This window comes from Ambystoma mexicanum, chromosome 3p (assembly GCF_040938575.1).
Source record: "Ambystoma mexicanum isolate Mex_15411 chromosome 3p, UKY_AmexF1_1, whole genome shotgun sequence".
Lineage (NCBI taxonomy): Eukaryota > Metazoa > Chordata > Amphibia > Caudata > Ambystomatidae > Ambystoma > Ambystoma mexicanum.
In genome coordinates, this window is record NC_090925.1 from 534,066,274 (window position 1) to 534,089,541 (window position 23,268).

Consider the following 23,268-nt stretch of genomic DNA (forward strand, 5'->3'; position numbering starts at 1 on the left):
AGACATCATTATTAAAGACTTTAAAGACATTTGAGTTACTCGAAACTTACCGTTCATGCAGTAAACGACGGACAGCAGTCCTCTGAAGTCAAGAGGCCTGCGCTACCTATCCAGTGAAGAAACTGGCTACAGCACCCTGCCCCGAGGCAGATGGAGAGCTCGGCATTCACTTACCTAAGGTGAGAGCGTTAACCTGTGGGGGTCTAGAGGAGAGGAGAAGAGGAAAGAGATAGGGACACCCCAATAACCCCAGTTCATTAACCCCGTATTTTCTATCTGCAGACATCTTACTCTGCACGTCAGGCATACAGGGCACAGAGGTCCAGCCCAAAGAGCCAATCGGGTGCTGCACATCACCTTTGAAGATACGGTAGTCGCCCAGTCAAGACCGGCGCCTCTGCGAGAATCAGGTGAGCGTTACAGAACGCAAAGCCTACCGCAAAACTCTCGCCCAGGCGCTATGGAAACCTCGGATACTGACCACCTAGCCCGGTTACTTGGGGAACTAAGGGCAGAAGTGCATGCAGCTCGTCAGGAAACGAACACTCTAAGAAGGGAACTAATTATTTCCAAGGAGAGAACAGATGATCTTGCTAGACAATTGCTACAGTCACAAGCCGGACAGACCCCGCTACCCGCATCAGGGGCAAATCTTCCTTCAACATCCTCTATGAATCCAGTGCAGATCAACCTACCTGGGAATGTACCTCTAGCTCCGCCCGAACGATTTTCTGGTGACCCAAAGAGGTTTGCGGTATTTATCAATCAGTGCCGGTTGCACTTCTTATGCCGGCCAGCAGCCTTTCCAACTGATCAAGCTAAAGTAGCTTTTGTACTTTCGTACCTTAGTGGCAATGCGGCAGACTGGTCGATCCCTCTAGTTAATCAAGATGATCTGGTTCTCCATGATTTTCAAGCCTTTCAGCTTAGTATGGAAAAACTGTTCGCAAGACATGCACAGGGGCAGGCCTTGGACAATGAGCTTCTTTCGTTGCGACAGGGTAATCAAGACCTTTTGGCTTATATTGCATCTTTCAATAGACTAATAGTGGAAACTCAATGGCCTGAGGACAAAAGGATTACGCTGCTTTATAGAGGTCTACGTGGAGAGCTAAAAGACGTTTTAGCCCAAGTAGTGAATCCCCCACAAGACTGTTCGGATTATATAGACTTGGTCGTTCAAATAGATCACAGCCTGCAGAACAGGAAGGCCGATCGTTCCAAGTTTGATGCTCGAGTATTTTCCAAACCGCCAACTCCTACCAAAGGAGTAGACTCCGGGGAACCCATGCAAATAGGGGGTCTGAAAGGTCCTCTAACACAAAGGGAGCGGGAAAGGAGAAAACAGTTGCAATTATGCCTATATTGCGGAAACTCAGGGCACTTTCTTCGAGACTGTCCGGTGAAACCTGCCAAGAAGGCAGTAGGAGCTGCAGTTACCACAGTTACAAACTCTGAGCAGGGAAACGACCTCGCCCGACAAGAATAGAGGTCCTCTTGCCGAGCGTGAAAACCAGTTCCGTGACCTCGCATTTCGTGATACCTATGGTCCTCATTAGCCCTGATAATCCGGGTCGATTACATACAATTGAAGCTTACGTCGACAGCGGTGCCATCGGCAATTATGTGGATCATGAAATGGTTTTGAGGATGAATCTAACTCTTTGTCCCAAGGCTGTAAAGGACGTCATTACCACGGTGGATGGTACGGAGATAGCCTCCGGGCCAGTAACGCACACCACTCAAGAGGTGACGCTAGTAAGTCAAGATGGACACCATGAGAAGATCGTGTTCGATGTGATCAAGGCCCCTCAGTTCCAGATTATTCTAGGAATACCTTGGTTAGAGAAACACAATCCTCTGATCGATTGGCGAGCAAGAACGGTCCAGTTTCCAGAATGTGTCTCTACGTGTCACCCTCCACCTGGTGTTGCACTGGCAGAAATTTCTTCAGAGACTCCCCAGTTACCTCCCGAATACCTAGAATACCAAGATGTTTTCCGGAAGGAGCAGGCTAACTCTCTACCTCCTCATAGGTCTTATGACTGCCAGATAGACCTGATACCTGGATCTACTCCTCCTTGTAGTAGAATTGATGCCCTCACCGAGCCTGAGAACCTTCACCTTCGACAATACCTGGATCAATACCTGGCAAATGGGTTTATTCGTCCCTCCAAGTCCCCTGCCTCTTCAGCTTTGTTCTTCGTTCCAAAAAAGGAAGGAGACCTTAGAACTTGTATCGATTATCGCTCCCTGAACCAGATCACCGTTAAGAATAGATATCCGTTACCTTTGATCCCTGAACTCCTGGACCAAGTCAGAAAAGCATGCATATATACAAAGCTGGATCTTAGAGGAGCTTACCACTTGGTACGAGTAAAAGAGGGCGATGAATGGAAGACGGCCTTCCGCACCAAGTATGGGCTATTTGAATATCAGGTCATGCCCTTCGGACTTTGCAATGTCCCGGCCGCCTTTCAATATTTTATGAACGATGTCCTCAGAGAGCTCATAGATGTGTGTGTTGTTGTTTACATCGACGACATTCTCGTTTATTCTTCATCGGAATCTGAACATCGGAAACACGTGAAAATGGTCCTCGAAAGATTGCGTCAACACAAACTTTTCGCTAAGTTGGAAAAATGTGTTTTCAACGTGACTGAAGTTGAATTCTTGGGATTCATATTATCACCTGGCGGAGTGCGTATGGATTCAAAGAAGGTCGATGCAGTTCTCAAATGGCCATCACCATCCTCCGTAAAAGGTGTGCAAAGCATGTTAGGCTTCGCTAACTTTTACCGCAGGTTTATCCCCGAGTTCTCTCGAATAGTCCAGCCCATCACTGCCTTGTTAAAGAAAAACAAACGTTTTGAATGGTCTACCGAGGCGGAACAAGCTTTCCAGGATTTGAAGACTAAATTTATCTCTGCACCAATCTTAAAACACCCTCGCCCCGAACTCCCCTATATCGTGGAAACTGATGCTTCAAGCCTTGCCATGGGGGCAGTTCTATCACAAAAGGACCCGGTAACCAATCAGTTGCATCCCGTGGCATTTTGGTCCCGCAAATTCTCGCCTCCTGAAGTCAATTACACGATTACTGACAAGGAACTTCTGGCTATCAAGTCTGCCTTTAAGGCTTGGCGGCCTTATCTGCTGGGGGCCCGACACACCGTTACTGTGATTACGGATCACCGAAACCTGCAATATTTGAAAACCGCAAAAGCCCAATCCTCTAGACAACTCCGTTGGGCATTATTCTTTGCCGAGTTTGACTTCATAATTACCTATCGACCTGGTACCAAGAACGGTAAAGCAGATGCCCTTTCTCGGATGGGAGTGGAAGAACACTTGATCAACCCTAAACCTGTACCAATCATTCCCGAACAAAGAATTCTGGGTGTAATCACCACAGAATCCATAGAGGAAGTTAAGGATAAAGCCAGGCAACTTGTAACTCCAGCAGACATACAGAATTGGCATCTGCAGGGAAAGGACTTTGCAGTAAAGGACAACTTATTGTATTTCCAAGAACGATTATACCTACCCAGCACAGATTTACAGAAAAAAGTAATCTCTTGTTATCACGACTCTTTAATGGAAGGTCATCCCGGTATAGCCAAGACCTCAGAAAAGATCAAGCGCTACTTCTGGTGGCCGTCTTGGAAAAAAGATATCAGAGACTTTATAATGTCCTGTGGATTATGCGCCCAAAACAAGAGTCAAAAGGAAAGACCAGCAGGCCTCTTACGCCCTATTGACATCCCACCTCGCCCTTGGCATACGCTTTCTATGGACTTCATCACCGATCTACCTCCATGCTCCGGATACAATACGATTCTAGTAATCGTGGACTTATTCTCCAAGATGGCGCATTTCATTCCGCTCAAAGGCTTGCCAACAGCAGCAACTCTGGCCCGAGAATTTCTCGAAAACATCGTCCGACTGCACGGTTTTCCTTCGGTTCTAATTTCGGATCGAGGTAGTCAATTTATTTCTCATTTTTGGCGAAGTTGCTGTCGGTCGGCTCAAATTGATGTGAGACTATCGACCAGTCACCACCCTCAGACCGACGGACAAACCGAGAGGACCAATCAAACTCTGGAACAGTATTTACGCTGCATGCTGCAACAAACTGAAAAAACTTGGAAAGATATCCTTTGGATAGCCGAGTATGCCTACAATAACTCTGTCCATTCGGGAACTGGGAAAACCCCGTTTTTTCTTTTGTACGGCAGTCACCCTCGAACCTGGGAGTTGGATCCCCTCCAAGATCTTGAAACACCAGCAGTAGACTACCTGCATTCTACAATCACCCAAGCCTTTAAGGAAGCTGTTTCTCACCTTCAAAGGGCTAAAGAACAATACAAGAAAGGAGCAGATCAACATCGGAAGGAAGCCCCTCACTATCAAGTAGGGGATCAAGTCGGGTTATCCACCAGATATCTATCTCTAAAAGGGCCACGCACATTCAACCCAAGATACCTTGGTCCCTATTCCATCACTACCATAGTAAACCCAGTAGCGGTCAAGTTGGACTTGCCCCCGCACATGAAGATACATCCGTCTTCCACGTCTCTCTATTAAAACCGGTGCAACCTCAAACCCGACTAACCAAATCTCCAAAACCTATCCTAGTTGATGGAGAACTCGAGTTTGAAGTCAAAAGCATTCTGGACTCCAAGATCTCCAAATCTAAACTATTCTACCTAATTGACTGGAAAGGCTACGGCCCCCAAGAGAGATCCTGGGAACCTGCTGAATATGTCCACGCTCCTCGCCTAATCAAAAGATTTCACCGAACATTTCCTGACAAACCAAAACCCCCGGAAAAGCCCGGTTTGGGAGGGGCCTTGAGGGGGGGTACTGTCATGATCTCTGCTTCCAAAAGGTCAGGGTTTTCCCAACTCCCTTGGAAGCAGATCCATAACCCAGGTTCCGAGTGCCAACCAGTCCCAATTGGGACCTTTTGGACCCAGTCCTGGCGCCAGTGGCACCAGGCTCATAAATATGCCCAGTCCCAGCGCTGGAAGCGCCGGGCTCATAATGCTTGGGTGGACTTACCTGCAGCAGACCATGCTGCTTACTTGCCTGCCAGTTGAGCCTCTGATCCTCTTCTGTTTGGAACTACTTTTCCTGTTGGGTGGGGCTGGAGCCACTCCCTAGATTCAGAACACTGGAACTCTTCTGGAAGGCAGGAACTCTTTTTTTACCAGGAACTCTTTTCTTACTTAGGCGTGGCTGTGGAAGGAGACACCTAAGCACTACAGGAGGCTATTTAAACCACACCCGGTGGATGAATCTTGCTTTGCGTTATTCTGCACCCTCTGCAGCAGAACGCTCATCGTGTCTTCTGCATCCGGTCCTGGGCCTAAGGAAAAAGGCTTACCATCCTGAATCCAGTCTTCAGCAACACCTATAAAGACAAGAAAGAACAGGTTAGCATTCCGGCATCTAAAAGGCAAAGGCTTACCTACTCTTCGTGCGCTCCGGAGGTCTTCACACTGCATTCCGGCATCTGAAAGACAAAAGCTTACCAACTCTTTGCACGCTCCGGAGGCCGTCGGCGCTGCATCTCGCATCTGAAAGACAAAACAAGGTGTGTTTAAAGACATTGGGGAACTTTAATACTCACATGCCATTACTCCTTTCCACATCTAACCCAGTGGGTATCCCGGCACCCTGCAGCCGCTCCGAACTTGTACCTGCAAAATAAAAAGACAGTTAGAGCGCTTTGTGAAGCTGGCAACAAGCGCTTACTTACATGCTTCCAGGCGCTTCTATTCATCACACGGGCTCCATCTTCAAATCACTTCAGCCCGTCATCCGCCATCGCTGGAACCCTGCAAAACAAGAGACATCATTATTAAAGACTTTAAAGACATTTGAGTTACTCGAAACTTACCGTTCGTGCAGTAAACGACGGACAGCAGTCCTCTGAAGTCAAGAGGCCTGCGCTACCTATCCAGTGAAGAAACTGGCTACAGCACCCTGCCCCCAGGCAGATGGAGAGCTCGGCATTCACTTACCTAAGGTGAGAGCGTTAACCTGTGGGGGTCTACAGGAGAGGAGAAGAGGAAAAAGATAGGGACACCCCAATAACCCCAGTTCATTAACCCCGTATTTTCTATCTGCAGACATCTTACTCTGCACGTCAGGCATACAGGGCACAGAGGTCCAGCCCAAAGAGCCAATCGGGTGCTGCACATCACCTTTGAAGATACGGTAGTCACCCAGTCAAGACCGGCGCCTCTGCGAGCATCAGGTGAGCGTTACAGAAGGTTTTATTGTTCCTATCTCCAATGCTTCCTATCTTGAAATTCTCATCTAATGTAATTTTAGATGGCCCTGATGCTGCTCCCTGCAATCGGAGGAACTCCACTAGTGTTATCCTATATGGTCCCTTGTTACTCCCTGCTTTGGGAGGAACTTCTCTATATGACTCCATGATATTACTGTACTCGGCTCCATTAACTCTTTCTGAATGTGATCAATATAGCGTTCCCTTTGTCTTCTTTTTTTTCGCTCCATTTCTTTGTCTAATTCCCTTTGCTTTCTCGCTTCTTGTCTAACCCTTTCCTCTTCTTGTCTTTTCTCTTCCCTTCTTTCATTTGCTCTATGCACTTCTTTTTCGCTTCGTCTTTGCATTATTGTATCCCTTAATTTCTGCACTTCCTCCTCTTCTCTCTCTTTTTCCTGCCTATCTCTTTCTTTGATTGCTCTCCAGCTGTTGTCATACTTCCTTTGCCCTCGCTTCTGCCATTCTTTCTCTTATATTCATCCTCCTTCACTCGTTTCTCTCGTTCCTTGTCTTTTTGATCCTGTTCATCTTGATCTTCCTTTTGTCTAACTTCCTCGATACTTTTCCCATGGAGCCAGAGCAATTTCTGTCCACCCATCCATTCATTCTGTACGAGCGTTACCTCGTCAGCTTTCTCCTCTTCTCCTTTCCATCTCTTAATCTCTCATTCTATATCTAGGGTCACATTTGGTCATTAGCTTTTCTCTTCTTTGTCTTGAAAGACCTTGAAGATCTCCTCTTTTCTGTTACTTTCCTGGACTGTTGTCACTTCTATAAGCAGGCGGTTCATGTATCAAATTACTATATCCTATTGTCGCTTTTAGTTCCCTTAACGGATACAACCCTTCATTTTTTGTACTATCGCCATTTACTTAGGGTGAGGTAAGGGGAGCAGAAGGTTCAGCAACTTCCACCCTACACTGATTAAGCACCCAGCCCTCAGGAGGAGGGTCTTCCCGTTCCTCCTGGTACATCTCCCAGAGATCTAAACCAGCTAGCCTTTTCTCCAATTTCTTCCCTGTGTACACAGCATGTAAGTATGTGGTCATGTGTTGAAAAACCACCTTTGACAGAGATCCCTGTTGTGGCCTTGGCATGAACAGCTTGTCTGTTGTACCCTTTAGCCATTCCACACTATACTGTTTGAGTTTGGGTGCATGTTTTGGGAGTGTCCTGCACATGTGCATCAGTGGAGTAACATCTCCTATTGTGACAAGTCTCAATTAACTGTTGATACTTACCTTTGATTTACACAAAATACGTTTCAGAAAAATAACAAATATGAACGTGCACCACCCTCGCCGCTCAAAGCCTCGATTTCTCAATTATCTCTAGCGATCTGTTCAGTCGACGCTGACAAAAAAAAAGATAGATAACATTTCATCTCTTCTTCAACCTCACAGTTTTACCTTTGTTGCTCTTTGACACCTCTTTTTAACTACAAAATACACAAACAGACAAACTAGTCGACTTTACATATATCTTATCATGATACTCCTTTTCTCTTAGCCTCTAAAATATCCTGAAAGGATTTTGAGTCATTCCCTCTCATAAACCTGTTTATTTGAGGCCTAAGTACCCACTTGGGTTTTGAAATTACTCCTTCTAAAGCTCCTTGTTCTAGGAAACTGGACTTTCGGAACATTCCTCATTCAAACACTTCTCATCATATACTAAAAAATAAATACCTGCTAATTTTCTACATTTACCACAATCCTCATTTCCTTATTTTGCCACTCCCCTCAATCTACTCACCATTCGTTTTTTGGTTCAAGATCCTCGGAATTAACCCCTCCTCCAATCAGCCACCGTGCCCTCGGTCCGCTCAGCTCCTGTGGATACCAGGAGGGATTTTTTAAAAGTGGGACCTGTATCAAGATTTCTTTATCGGCCACACTCCACAGGAAATCTAGCGATCCTCCAGATGGATGACAGAGAGTATCCGACTATCCAAAAACGCTAAAGTCCTACTAACCGACGGGCCTGAACCATTCTCTTTCTGCTAGATGGATGGAGATGCAGATCTTACTCTAACATCAATAATCAGACCGACTCAGGAAGTTGGCAAAACACGCAGTTTTAATTGCAATTGTCTAGAATGGAGTACAACGGGCATCAACGAATACCGCACAATAATCATAAGTCTCAATGATTCACACAAAAAACACAGCTTTATAGCAAAACCCTGTCATAACTGATGTCATACTACATGGCAACATAAGAAAACCTACTAGGGGATGTGATAGACATAAGGGGAACATCTAAGTATAGTTTATATGGGGGACTGGACTGTAATTGGGTCTCTAAGGTCAGTTGAACAGCTATGCCCACCTCTAGTGCAAGTAATATTCTGTGTCATACTAATACAAATTTCATTGGCTTTTCAAACTTTAGGGCTCTTTGCTATGTGGTCCTCTACAATTGGTTGGCACGCTTGTACCCTTCTGGAATATTCCACTGGCTAGCAGCACACAAGCTGGAACCCCAGGTGATGGAGGGTTAGCTTTGTCACACCTCCCCACACAATTAGCCCAACATCCATCATCACTCATACTCTCTGCCATTCAATTAGTTCTTTGAACTTGGCCTTAGGAGTATAACTGTGCCCGAGAATAAAAGGGAGTGTGAGCATGCCCTTATCTTCTGGTCGCGGTGTAGCATGTCCCAAGTCTATTTCCAACTTGACCATGTGACAGGAGACCACGTTTTGAGCTCCTTCACTGTATTTAATACTATAAAATGAATAAAGCCTGGCACTTCTGGTGTTTTTCCATTACACATCAACAGGAGCTCGGCTCGCTTTGTACGTTCATTGTATTGCCTCTACACATATAGACCTGGGTCCTTTAAGACGAGGTAGCAATACCTAGAGTTGGATGGGAATGCAGAATTTACTCAAACATCAATAGTAAAACTGACTCAGGAAGTTGGCAAAGCTCAGTGCTGTTTTATTTGTGATTGTCTAAAACAGGGAGTTACAACAGACATCACAAAGCACTGTCTCAATGCATTTCCCAAAATACACAACTTTTACAGTCAAAATGTATCATCATTGACATCACACTACTTGGCAGGCTACAAAAACCTACTTGGGGATGTGATAGGCTTACAGGGAACATCTAAGTACATGTTCCATATTGACAAGGGGTTGTGATTGGGTCTCTAACATCAGGTGGACAACTAAACCCTCCTGTAATGCAAATCATCTTTATCGTCATAAAATACATGACGATTCATTGGTTATACAAGCCATAGGGCTCTCTAATACGTGGCCCTCTACAATTGGTTAGCACGCGTGTACCATTCTGGAATATTCCACACGCTAGCAGCACGCAGACTGCTACCCCAGGTGCATGGACGGTCGGCCTGATCATGCCTCCCCACCCAATTAACCCAACATCCATCATCACTCTTGCAGTCTACCACTCAATTAAGGCTTTGAACTTGGCCTTGCAGATGCTCTCTTTGCCTGAAGATAAAAGGGAGTGTGGCATTGTCTTATCTTTTCTTTTCGGTGTAGCTCGACCCAAAGTCTATTTTCATCTGACCATGTGAAAGGAGACCACATTTTTGACCTCTTCATTACATATAATACTATTAAATGATGAACTCTTGACTCAGCCAATGTTTTTCTTCATCCCACCTCAAAAAGAAGTGTGTTCCTTTCTCACGTTAATTTAACTACTTGACAGACAACCAGGCTCACAGTGATCTCGACTCTTGGTGCTGGGCCAGCCAAGCCATTCATGAATTCTCCTTCACCATTAGCTATTTTTCAATTGCGCCACACTGAAACCCTTTCCATTCACTGGGTATAAGTCTTGCTAAAGTGCATCATGAAACATCCAGGTTCTATACATTCCTATATATATACATTGGTGCATCGCCGCAATCTATTTACTGCCTAGCCAGCATCAAGATCACTTTTTCTACTTGCGTTACTACGTCTGTACATTTATGAACTGGTTTTGCATTTTCTTCAGTGCTTCTCCGCACGAGCATCTTAATTTAGATCCCGAAATGTTGCTTATCTTCAACACCTGCTCTTCAGATCTTAAAGAATGTCTATGTTCTTCCGTCTTGTGTATCTTTTCAGGGTGTGTCAGTTCTGCTTCGGATAATGTCATAAGTCCTCTTTCTCGTTCATTTTCACACTTCTTCCGGGACTCTGTCCAGAAGACCATAATTTCTTCTATAATGCACATATGGTTTTCTCAATGGATACCTTGTTTTCAAGAATTCTTTGCAGGAACAGGCATCCTCACTGGTACTGCACATGTTTCCATTTCTGGTTCTCAACATTTAGGCAACATGGGGGCAGAGCATCTGGTAGGGGCTTTTGGCTCTTCCTCTATACCTCGAAAAGATAACCAGTTTCTTGGCTGCCCCAACCTTTGACACTGGGCCAGACAAGCCTTCTCGAATCTTCCTTTGCCGTCAGATGTTTTATTGAACTGCGCAACACTTTCAGCCCTTCTATTCATGGGGTCCAAGTTTGCTTAAATGCGTTGTGTAACATCCAGATTCTATGCACACATATATATATATTGGCGGCACTGCCTGCAGTCTATTCACTACATTCTGCCAGCCTTATGATTACTTAGTCTACTTACGTTACTGCATCTGTACAATTATAAAATGGCTTTTGCATTTTCCTCAGTGCTCTCTGCACGTGCAATCTTTATTTTGATCATGAAAAGTTGCTTGATTCTTTACTTCGCGATCAGATTCCATAAGGTCTATGCACCTTCTTCATTGGCATCTCTTCTGAGTGCGTCATTTCTGCTTCATGAGACGTCACCAGTCTTCTCTTTCACTCATCTTCACACTTCTTCCGGAATTATCTTCAGCAGACTGTCATTTCTTTGCAGATATATCATATAGGCATTTCTCAATGGATACCTTGTTTCAAGGACTTTTTGTGGTATAGGTACCATTATTGGCTTTGTGAATGTCATAATTTCTGGTTGCCAACAGGCTGCACACAAAAAAGACAGAATTGTTTTGGCTGATCTGGTGCAGCCTTTAATATTTCCCAAATGTCTCTTTTTTCCAGCCCCCTCGATCCCCCTCACCTCCGAACCCCCCACGAATTATGCACCCTCTCCCCATATCTGTCCCTATGCTAACCCCAACACATATAAATATACTCAAACCCACACACAAATATACACATACCTTCTTCCCAGCTCCCTCCCCACACTTACATACACACAGGCAGACAAACAGCCACACACTTAACTCACATCCAACATCTGTCTTCCCGTGCTGATCTCAGCTTTGCCTGTCAGCCCCTGTGCACACTCATGTGTGATAAGTGCATAACAGTTAGACGTAGAAAGACTTCTCTGTGTCGTCACAGAGCGGTCTTTCTAAATCATTCTTTTTTCCAGGTAAAATAAAAAGACATTCTCACTCAATACCACTCTGAGACCTCCACCTGCACTTTGCAGATAGAGAACGCCAAATCAGCGAGAACTCCACATGCATTTTGTAGGCGGATGGGAAGGAGAGAACACTGAGAAGCCCATGTGCATTTTGTAGGTGTAGGAAAAGGCTAAAACAATATAGCCTTGCATGTATTTTCTAAGCTTAAAAGTAGAAGGCCAATGCACTGACAACCACATGTGCATTTACTAGAGAGAGGAGACTGCCAAAGCACTGACGACCTACCATCCATTTATTGAAGGGACGCATGTTAATTAAATTAACATGACTGAATCCATTCCAGTACCCACATGTCATAGGGGGCTGAGTAAGGAGCTGGTAGGAATATATATATTTGGTGTTTTTCAGCTGCTACAGCAGCAACTCTTTGGGCTTGGAAAAGCCAGATTATAGATGAGTCTCTGCACAAACCATATCAGTAAATGCGTAGCCAAATATCTCTTCCTCTGCAAAAAACATATCTGCCTACAAAGAATTTGGTGCATCGGGAAGAAAAGTAATTTTGCAGGTGGAGGAGAAGTAAATAGAGCTGGTGCCCACTAAGCTGCAAGAGTAAGAAGTCATGAAATCAGCTAAGCAACTAAAAGAGCAATCTGTGGATGAGGAAGTATGTATATTTCCTGAAAATTCCCCACTTCTAAATACCTTGGATATAGATGACAATGAAGAACATGACCGAGATGATGTTCCGTCCCCTGATTCAAGATTGACATTCTTTCTACTTTGGCAATGCCACTGACTGAGAGGGAGACCAAGACACAGCTCAAGAGGGTGCAGTTATTGACAAATCCATGAAAATGTCAAGTGCAATCATAGTACAATGGAAGCAAGCACTAGACATTCCCTGTGCACCTGTATACATATGTTCCAAAAACTGTCCAAAAGAACATATACACGTGATTTTACATATTTGTAGTTAAAGTAGCTAACACTGACTCCTCACTTAACAGCAACTACACAGTGTGTATTGATAATAATGTTTGCAGACTTCAAAAAGGAGGATAGGTGTGTTTACATATTAGCGCTCGGAATAAATTCACAGTGTGGGTTCACTTTACAGCAGCCTGTCTTTTTCAATGAAGTACGGATAATATTTTAAAGATCCTTTCATAAACAGAAAAATAAACGATATTCTGTTAATCAATGCCTCAGATAACCCATAAAGCCCTAACTAAGTAACATTATCCAGCTCTCAAATAAACAGCAACTTAAATCAATCTCCTTCCACTATGAAAGGTGACTGCTGAAAAGCTCCAGAAATAAGTGCTATATTTGGACTTATCGTTTGATGGATCCTGAATATTGCAGCCATTCAGGTGAAGGGGATTCAGTCAAAAATATTTGCCCAGGCTTATTTGTAAGTGTTGAAGTATTAAGTATCTGCTCATCATTCAATACCTGAGCCATTATGTATTCCCAAGAGAGGACAGCTGGGCATATTAAAAATAAATGTCAGCAGGATTTACATCTCAAATTAGAAATCCTGCAGCAGAGCATCTACTCTGCGACACCAGGCCAAGCAACCTTCTTTTTTGCGTTACCATTGGACCTCAGTGACATCAGCATGGCTCCCAGATGTTTTATCAAGGGTGGAAATCATCAGATCTATCTATGGTCACTTGCTGCTGGGCGTGCAATCACCTGTTCCTCGGCTGTTCCTTGTAACTTCAATTTCCAAGCCTGGAAATCCTTCATCTGCCAATCACCAATAAATACATACACTGCACCAGGCAAACTCCAGATGATGGTAATGTAAAAGAACCGCTTAAAGCTGCTACAATAGCATCACTGTCTGAAATTTCAATTTTGTATTTAGACATGTAGAAATTCTCTTCGAGCATGGGTATTCAAATACCTGTGTATTCAAAGACCTGTATACGATAAATTTGCAATTGTACTTAGACACTATGCAATGTCTTGCTGTGAAAGGTGAACTGCATTTTGTACTTTACCATTAAATTACTTTATTGCAACTTGTATTGACCATTACTAAATATACTCACATCACTTATATTTAACAGTACATTCCGTTATGGAGTGAGTGCCACTATCTCCCAGATGAAAGATACCATGTGATTAATGAGTCTTAATGCCCTGAACTTCCTTCACCTGATTTGACTATCCTTTCCTTTTTGTTTGTACCTAACGTGTGACTGTTGTGTCCTGATGCCTGAGGGCTTTCGGCGCAGTATGCAAATAAATAAATAAAATAATCAATAAATACATAAATAAATTTAGGCAAATGCAGCTCTATCGCACACACAGAGCATATCTCATACCCAAGAGAATGTCTACCATGGGAAGCAAGCAAATCCAAAGCTGCCCAATCTGCGCGGTGGAGAAGGTGGATATCCTGCACATGTTCTGGTCCTGACTGGGGATAACAAAATTCTGGTTCACTGTTAGAGAAAGGGCGGCGGAAGGAGGAATCCAAATGCAGGCATGGACGCCGGAGGCCTATTTACTGGCCTTGTTCCAAGCAGCGGCAGAGGACACACACAGCAAAAATGAAAGACTTCATGTGTATGCTTGTGAAGCGCCGCATAGCAATGACATGGAACCCAAGCACAGGGCCATCAATAGAACTGTGGTGGGCAGATCTGAAGAAATGGACGATAGCCGAAACATCAGTGTGGACCAGAGTGCTGAAACAGGGAGAGGGAGAAAGTACTTGCATGGAACTCGCTTATACAAGAACTGTTTGGAAGTAAAGAAGCGAGTAGCACAAATGACCCCAGTGAGCCAGAGAAAGGCTGACAAGCCGGCAGCAATGTGAGGGGAGGATCCTGATTGAGCAAGGAGGTCATTGGTGGAGAGGCAGAACGACTAGGCCAGACCCTGGGAACATTAACAGACTGTGATGGCAAACGTTGAGGACAAAGACGGGAGACGCCACGCCAGTGCGCCAAGAAGATGTACAGCGAAGTGCAGAATCCAACATGAAGTGCCAGTAGATGTGTGATGTTTGTTGTTGGTTGTTATGTGTTGAAAAAATAATGAGTTGGAAAAAAAATCTAATCTAAATCTAATGTATACATTCAGTAAATGTATGCTTCCTCAAAGGACGTCCTACTTTGAAACCTCCCCTTCGCAATTGGACCAAATATGCAGCTTGCTGTATGTTTGGCAAATCTGTCCCGCCCTCTACTTCTTGTTCCTTTCTTCTCATGTCTCTTCTGGAGAGCTTTCTATAATGTCTTTGTAATAACTCCTTCCCTACAGAGCTATGTTTCTGCAGACGCTTTCTAAGCGCTGCTGTTTAAAGTGGTGCCTCTTGTGAACTTCCATGTGGTGTTCCTTGGCCTATGACATTCAATTTGGTTAGATACTAGTCAGCTCCATTTCGTGTTAAAAAAGATTGTTCAGAAGGTGGGCTGGAAAGTGGGTCAGTAGTCAAAGGGGTTGAGTTTATGGACTAGGGATTGTTTTTGTTGTTTGTGCGGGGATTCCAGAAAGGTGTGAGGCAGAATTATGTCGCCATGGAACAAGAATTTCTGGTGGCTCGCAAATGCTAATGTATGACAAGGGAAGGGGTGGACTTTTGGGAGGAGGGATATGTGTCCAGCAGGCACACATTTAGTGTGGGAATGATTAAACGTTTAGGGCCCATTGCAGCTTTTTCATGAAGACTTGGATATGGTGTGTGGACTGCAGTTGTGGATCCAAAGTGTTCCAGTAACCGCAGCTTTGAACTTTGAGGAAATTCTCCCTTTGCCTGGTTGTACTGTAATGTTTATCCAGATTTGTTTGCATTAATGTATGGGGCAGGATGAGTTTGGCATCAGGTGGGAGGTATCGTCATCCTTTTCTTGAGTGGCCTTGCACAAACAGAAGATTGTGTACTCTTCACCATTGGAAGCCAATGAGCCTCTTCCTGAGGCTTATCAAATAGACTGACTTTTGTATTTTGAAAAGGTGCCTGGAGGCTTGGTTGAATACATAGGACCTTCCAAGCACCCATAGCATGACAATTGATTAGCGTAGACCAGTCAACAACAGCTCACTTGCTTCCTTGCTAGATTGAGACAGAGGACCTATTGGGGTAATGGGGGGGGGGGCCCTTCGGTGCAAGTTGATATTCATCACAACAGTATTTATTTGGGGTATAAAGAAGTTAGTTTCAATATTCCTTGCCTTTGAAACAGTTGCAGAGGTTGCTCCTATCGTAAGAAGCTACTGACAGGTAGACCTTTGACTCCTTGAGACATATTGTTTAATGCATTCTGACATGTTGACACCTCCTCCCCTCTGCAGATTCCTGTCTTACCTGGACATGGATTTCATCTGCATATAAAGGACGTGGCCACCTTTAAATGTCAAATAGAGCCTTTAAGCGTGCTGCATTTGCCAACATTAGTAGGGGAGGCGTTGCCCTGATGGTCATTTTAAGTAGTGTTTGCTCGGCGATTTAGAATAGACCCATTTCAAATTAGAAATATACAAATAAATTAGAAAAGTGGTAATTCATGTAAATGTGGATGCATACATATCAGTGTGTTTTCTATGTCAGTGTTCATGGTGATTCATATGAACGACGGATCTGTGAAGTTTGTCAAAAAACTAAAAACTGGCTGAACATTTTAATCACAAATTGTGGGGGAGATGCCCCACAGCCCTCCTCACATACCCCCTCCCTCACCCTTTCTATATAACTATCCAGTTTGAAAGTACCTGAACTACACCCTCACGTAAACATTGTAGTTGACGTGAAATATTTTATTTTTTTCCACAATGTGTTTTATTACACATATATGGGTAACTAAGGTGGCTTCAATTCTGAGTCTTTAATCAGCATGCTGTTTGTGGCACTTCAATGCATTGCAGAAACCTTGGCATAATAAATCACCAGTGTGATGTGAAACACCATGTTTGCTCATGACATGAAGCTTCATGAGTTATGCCCATTATTTTACGGTAAGGTGCTGTGTTACTGCATAGTCTTTCATTATTCTGGTCCCATTACTATTATTCTGAAGAGATGTAAATCCAAAATAATTGAATTCAGGCACAACCTTTTAGCCCCATACTTTGAGCTTCCCCCAGTCTGAAAAAATAGATTGCATACATATCTCAGCAAGTAATAAGAAATGGGCGTGAAGTGAACTATGTAAACAGCTTCCGGTCATAACATGCATTGAATACAAGTAGCAGAAGGAGCTCCCTTTTCTCTCATGTTAAATTTTGACAGGTGATCATGCCCCCTGTTTCCGGTCTTAGTCCCTAATTGATAGGCTTTGATATAAACTTAATATACATTTGATATAAAAAAGATATACAAAATGTTTGATATCGATTTTATATCAAATGTATATTTTTATAGGAAGTGTGTATAATTTGTATGTGTTTTTTATTTTTTTATTTTATTTATTGTTTTTTTAATCAAGATAAAAGAAAATCTTGATTTTTTCAACATTACAATATTATCAAAAATACAGCATTTATACATCCATAGTTATTTGTTACAAATTGTTACAAATTGATATGTTTAACAAATATGTTTAAAAAACATGAAAGTTAAATTGATTAGCTCAGTTTTTTCTCTATCTTTTTCATTTTTAAACCGTACAAAAAGTTCAAAATAGCATATCTAATAGTTTTCCGTACAGTGTGAAATAGCAAGTTCCATAGTTATGTAGTAGATTCTGTTTTAGATCTCTGCCTGTGAGTGCTAAATTGAATCACCTTGGTTTTCGCAACATTTATTGAAATATAATTTTCTAAGCAATAGGTTTCCAAGGATTTCAATAGGGCACGAAGACCATTGGGGGTTTTGGAGAGTAAAACCATGTCATCTGCATATATCAGGTGTTGAATCGGGATGCCATCTATTTTTGGTGAGTCCGTCACTGTTAATGCAAAACGGGATTTAATGTCTGCTATAAAAAAATTGAACAAGGCGGACGCTAAAAGGCATCCTTGCTTTAGCCCGCGAGCAGTACTAATCGGATCAGAGAAGAGACCGGTGGTATCCAATCTGATCCGAATAGGAGTGCCCGTGTGAAATTCAATCACCCATTTTAGAATTGACCCAGGGCAACCATTATTCATCAGCTTCATATACAGCAACTCCCGAGGTACTGCATCGAAAGCCATACGGAAGTCGATGAAGGCGATGTATAATGCTTCCTTCCTTTCATGAGCTCGAAGAATGATGCTATTTAGTGTGATAATATTTATACAAGTGCCCACCTCAGGGATGAAGCCAGTTTGGAAAGTGTCACGTAAGCAACGGATGTCTAGCCATTCATTGAATTTATTTAGAACCAGACGTCCAAAAATCTTACCTGGACAATCCAAAAGGGCTATAGGTCGATAAGCCTTTGGGTCCGCGCTTTTGCCCTTTTTAAATATGGGCACTATGATGGATTGTTTCCATGTTAGCGGAATTCGCTTAGAGTCAAAGGCATTCCGGAAGATTTGCATTAGAATGGCGGCCCATTCACTTGGATGGTTTTTTAACATGCCATTGTGCAGTCCATCTGGCCCACTAGCTCTGGATTGGCTCAGGGCTTTGATGCAAATTAAAATGTCATCAAGATGTATCGCGAATGAGCATGGCATTAAATTAAGTTGAAACCACCCATCTATATTCTAAAAAGGAGATTGGTAAAGAGTTTCAAAATATGTTTCCCAGGTTTTATTCTGAACTGAATTAGTCAGCACTGCCACTTGAGACCTCGTGGATGTTCCATTTATACATGCCCAAATGCCACTGCTTGACTTCCTTACCAGATACATTAACATTTGTTCACTGTTTTCTTGGTGCGATTGTATTTTCTGCCCTCTCAGCCAATGAACATAGTCCTTTTTTAATTGTTTTTGCATATTCTTTCGTAGATTAATGGGGTAATGTATTAGATTACGTATAGCGTGCCTCAAGTTAACTTTAGCTTGCTGGCATTCTAATGTCAAATGGATGTCGATGATCAATTTTTATTGATAGATCTCGAGAGATGGTGTGCTTAAATATCTGCATTTTCTCCACATAGCAGTGTGAGGTATTGGGAGAGTTATCACTATACATTTCATGGAGTATGTTCTTCATATGAAGAAGATTTTGAGAGTTCCATTTTAGGCGACTGCCACGATTGTTAATACCAATGTGTGCAGTGTTTGGATTTCTCTCCTGGGATAACCATGCAGTTGGAAGTTTAAAGCACAAAAACATTTTATTATGATCGCTTTCTTAAGCTAGCATTACATTCATTGTTTCAATCTGTGGAAGAAACTCTTGGCTCACATAGATGTAATCTAATACTGCACCGGAGGTGCCCCTTGGCCAGGTGTTACATATCGGAACATCACTGTTACACATGTTATTAAGCATAATCAGAGCTCTATCTTTCATGATTTCATGCCATGTGTTTTCATCACTTGTCAGGAAAGTGTTTTGGTCTGAAAGCAGATGGAGGTTTAAGTCACCTACGATCAATATAGTTACAGGGTCAATGATTTGAGCTATTTTATCAAGATGCCATAGTAAGATGGTGAAGAATTGATCTGATGTAAGATTTAGCCTACTCCAGTATATATTCAAAATACCAATGTTAACTTTGGCTCTTGTTAGTCCGACAACCTGGAAGTACGGGGAAGGAGATGGATACTGCTCTCCAGTGAACCCACAAGTTTTCTGGACTGCTAGTAGTAAGCCACCTGATGGTCTGCCTTTTGATTTTTTTATTGCCAAGGTATTGAAAATGATATAAGTGTCCCATGTAGGAGTTTCAATAAGCCACGTCTCTTGGAGGGCAATGATGTCATATTCCTCGGGTTTACTTTGCTTGGAGTTTATAAAATGGCTGTTACCTCTCGTATTCCAAGAGACTAGTTTGATTGTGGCCTGGGAAAGAGTCTGTTATGACCTGCTCGCACAGTTCTGTGGATTGGACTTTTGACTTGATTTGAAATTTTTGGATTTATAGATATTTGGGTGTGCTTTATCTGTTTGCTCCACATATAAAGGGTTAATCTGGGACAATATAAATCCCATATCAAACAGATCCATTCTAGCTTGCCATATTAGATTGTAGATTAAGGCAGACTTGACATAGATGTTAGCTTCGAAGGTGTTTTCCTGGCTTGCAAATTCAATCAGCTCAAGGTCAGTCGAGGTTAATTCTTTCAGAATTGGAATTTCTGTACATATGTTCAATATACTTGTACGATTGAGTACATAGCTTTGAAATGGTTGAGCCCGGCATTTCAAATTCAGACAGAGAGACCCTAGTCGTTTGGTCACAGCCAACTGGTTTGTAGCTGCTAAGGCCTGTAAAGATTGCTGAATCTGAGTAGGAATATTCGGTAAATTACTCAGTTGCTGCTCTTTTGATCTAGCTGTGATGCTTGGTCCATGAAGTAGAGGGCCAACCTCAGGAAAAGTGATACTAGAGAGCACCGGAACGTTAGAGGTGTGAGCACGTGTATCAGCTATATAAGATTCAATTGATGATTTAATCAACTCTCGTAGATCTTGCTGTGAGGAAGTTCTTGGAGGAAGTAGTTCTGCTTTTTTTGATTGAGTTTTAGGTTTATCAAATATGGTCTGGGTTTGTAATTGTGAAGTTTGTGTTAGATTGGATGTCATCGGTAACACCTGGGCTTCAGTCCAGTTACATTCTCTTTGGTCGCTCGGTCTACTGGCAGTTGAGTTTAGTATTCTCGTAGGGTCAGCATTTTTTACAATATGCATCAAGTTATCAGCTTTGGGAATGGGGTTCATGAAAAGATAATTTGCTTGAACACTTCCAGTTTGGAGAGTCTGATATGCCTTAATGGATTCTCGAATTTCTTCTCTTAGATTTTCAATGGATATTTGGGTTATTGGAGGTCCAAAATTAGAGGGGCCAGTTAGGTCAATAGCGGCCAACGTATTGTTGTCCTTTAACATGGTCGTCGTTGACGCTGGTACTACGATTTTATTCACATCCCGAAAAGACGATATTTCGCTTAGGTCATTAGTTTGTTTAGATAAGGCCACCAATGCATCTAACGGTCCATATGGTGGCATTAATTGAGGTGTCATCTCTGTGGTATTGGATGCATCTGTTGTCTTCACAGTTTTCGACTGAATTCTTACATATTTACGTCTTTTAGATCTTTGTTTTTTGGAGCCACTTTGACCAATTGATTTGACTTGATTCATACTACTACCTTTAGGAAGTGTGAATTTGTTAGAACCATCTGTTTGTTCAGTATTATTCGGTCCGAAGAGATCAAATATGTTTTTCTTCACCTGAGCTGGATCAATTGTATCTAATAAAACTCCTGATATCAGGATGGTCTGTGCTGGCCCAGCCATTTGTTGATTTTCAGGTGGTTGATCGGTAAGTCTCAAAAACATTCATAGGAATCTGTGGCGGAAAAGATTTTTCCGATTCTTCACTGTGTATTTCGGGTTCATTTACCAGCTCATTGCCATTTCCCGCGGGAGTATAGGCTGGCTTTTCTATAATATATTTCGATGTTTATGTGATGTTCCAACTAGGGTCGGCTCTAATCTGCTCTTTTGTTGTGTGTTCAAACGTCAGTCCCATCTCTAGAAGCTTTTCAAATAGTTTTGATTGTTGGGTAACCTTGTTGTCTAAGACTTCATATAACTTCGCTATTGACAAAAACGCTGTGTTCATGGCACTCAGCATATTGTTCAGGGCTGGAGCCTCAGGAAACGAGAAACGCTTTGATTGAGCCTTTTGAATGAAAAAGTCAGACTCAAGGGTTACTTCTTGGAATCTCATCCGCCGTGGGGTGGGGGCTACGAAAGAAGGTGATTCATCAACCATTTGGGTGTCTGATTGCGTTGAGAGATTAGATTGATGAGAATGATTTTCATGATTACAGCAGGACACAGGGTTTTGAGGAATCGCCATGGTTTGTTCAGATTGTTCGAATAAACTTTGCGTGTGCTCTTCCTGTAACTGTATAAGATCTCCTGAATTCGAGCAAATGTACAATATGTCAGCTTCTTGAATTTCAGAGCTGGATGAAGTGTCCAAAAAATCAAGAGCATCATGATCGATGTCACCTGTTAAGGTTAAACATTCATAGGCTTTTTGCAGTTTTACTTGGGCTTCATCTGAGCATATAATAGGCTCCATAATTTGAGAAGTTATTTCTGCGGGTTCAGCTACAACACCCTCACTGGACTTCCGTCTCTCGTTTGTGGCTTTTTTGTTTGCTTCGCTTGGAGTTGTTGAGTTTTGCTGCATTCCGATTGGAAGTAGTTCTCTTGAGATGGCTACTGATACTAGAGTGTTGTCAGTGACTTCAGTTAATGACCCTAGGCCAACGATTTGCTCGTTTGCTGGTGATTCTCTCTTGTTCATGCAGGTATTTTCTGTGTCGCGCATGGTTATTGATCTCTGCTGCTTTTCGACTGAGGATAATTCGGTTGCCATAGCAGCTGATTCCAACGTAGTGTCGGTAAGTTCTGTCAAAATCCTCAGCTCGGTAGCTTCCTGGATACCTGGTCTAGAAGCTGTTTCAGGCAAGGTTGTTCGACCATTAGCTAACTGCAGGTTGAGATTAAGCAAAGGCTTCACTGGTAACATTTGTATTTTAATATTCGCTTGCTCAGAATCTGGATTTTCATTTCTCTCAAGTGTCCATTCTGAGTTTGTGTGGACAAGAGTTTGGACGATAGAGTTCGAAGCGCTAGTGGCCAGTTGCTGTGTCGGCTGGGTTGACTTAGCACCTAGCGCTTGATTTGTTTCAGTAAAAGCATTTGCTCCTGTCTGAGTATCAGAGTCATAGTAGGAGCGAATGTCAGCTCACAACGATAAGACACGGTGTAATTTAGCACCTGCGATGCCCGGACACAGTAAAGCTGACTTGGTTAGAGGGCGCTTCACTGCATCCGATTGAACTTTGGTTGGTATAGATGACAACCCCGCCAACACAGGCATACCGGACTTCAACGTGAATTTCCTTGCCGTCATGATTTTACGTACGTTAAATTAGAGAGAATATTTAAATTATATTTGTAATTTTCTAGTTACAAGAGAGCTTAGCGCTCCTAAAAAGTTTAAAAGAGAATGATATGAGTACAATAGATTAGTGAAATGTTACAATTGGGAAAAAAAAAGCTGCTTATGCTGTAGATTAGCACGTTAGATGTCTAGACAGTACCACCACACGGCGGGATCAAAGAGGGAACACCTCTGCAGTCTCCTGCCCGATAGTCACGCCACCAGCGCCAAACAGCCGCACAACAGCCAGGGGGCTTGTCTCCTCCAGGCTTACCACCGCAAGGGTGGATGGCAGTGCGTTTTAAAGCTGGTATGGGTCACGTGATGTGTCACGTTATTAGCGCAGCCCAGCCTCCTCAGAGCAGCGTTCGAGTGCCTGCACCTGCAAGAGCCCCGTCTCAGCTTGCAGTGCAGGTCAGTTAAAGTTAGTAAAAACAAACGTTCTTCACCATAAAAAGCACTTTTGTTTCTCAGGATACACGCCGCTCGGGCGGATGGCAGTGCGTTTTAAAGCTGGTATGGGTCACGTGATTAGCGCAGGCCCAGCCTCCTCAG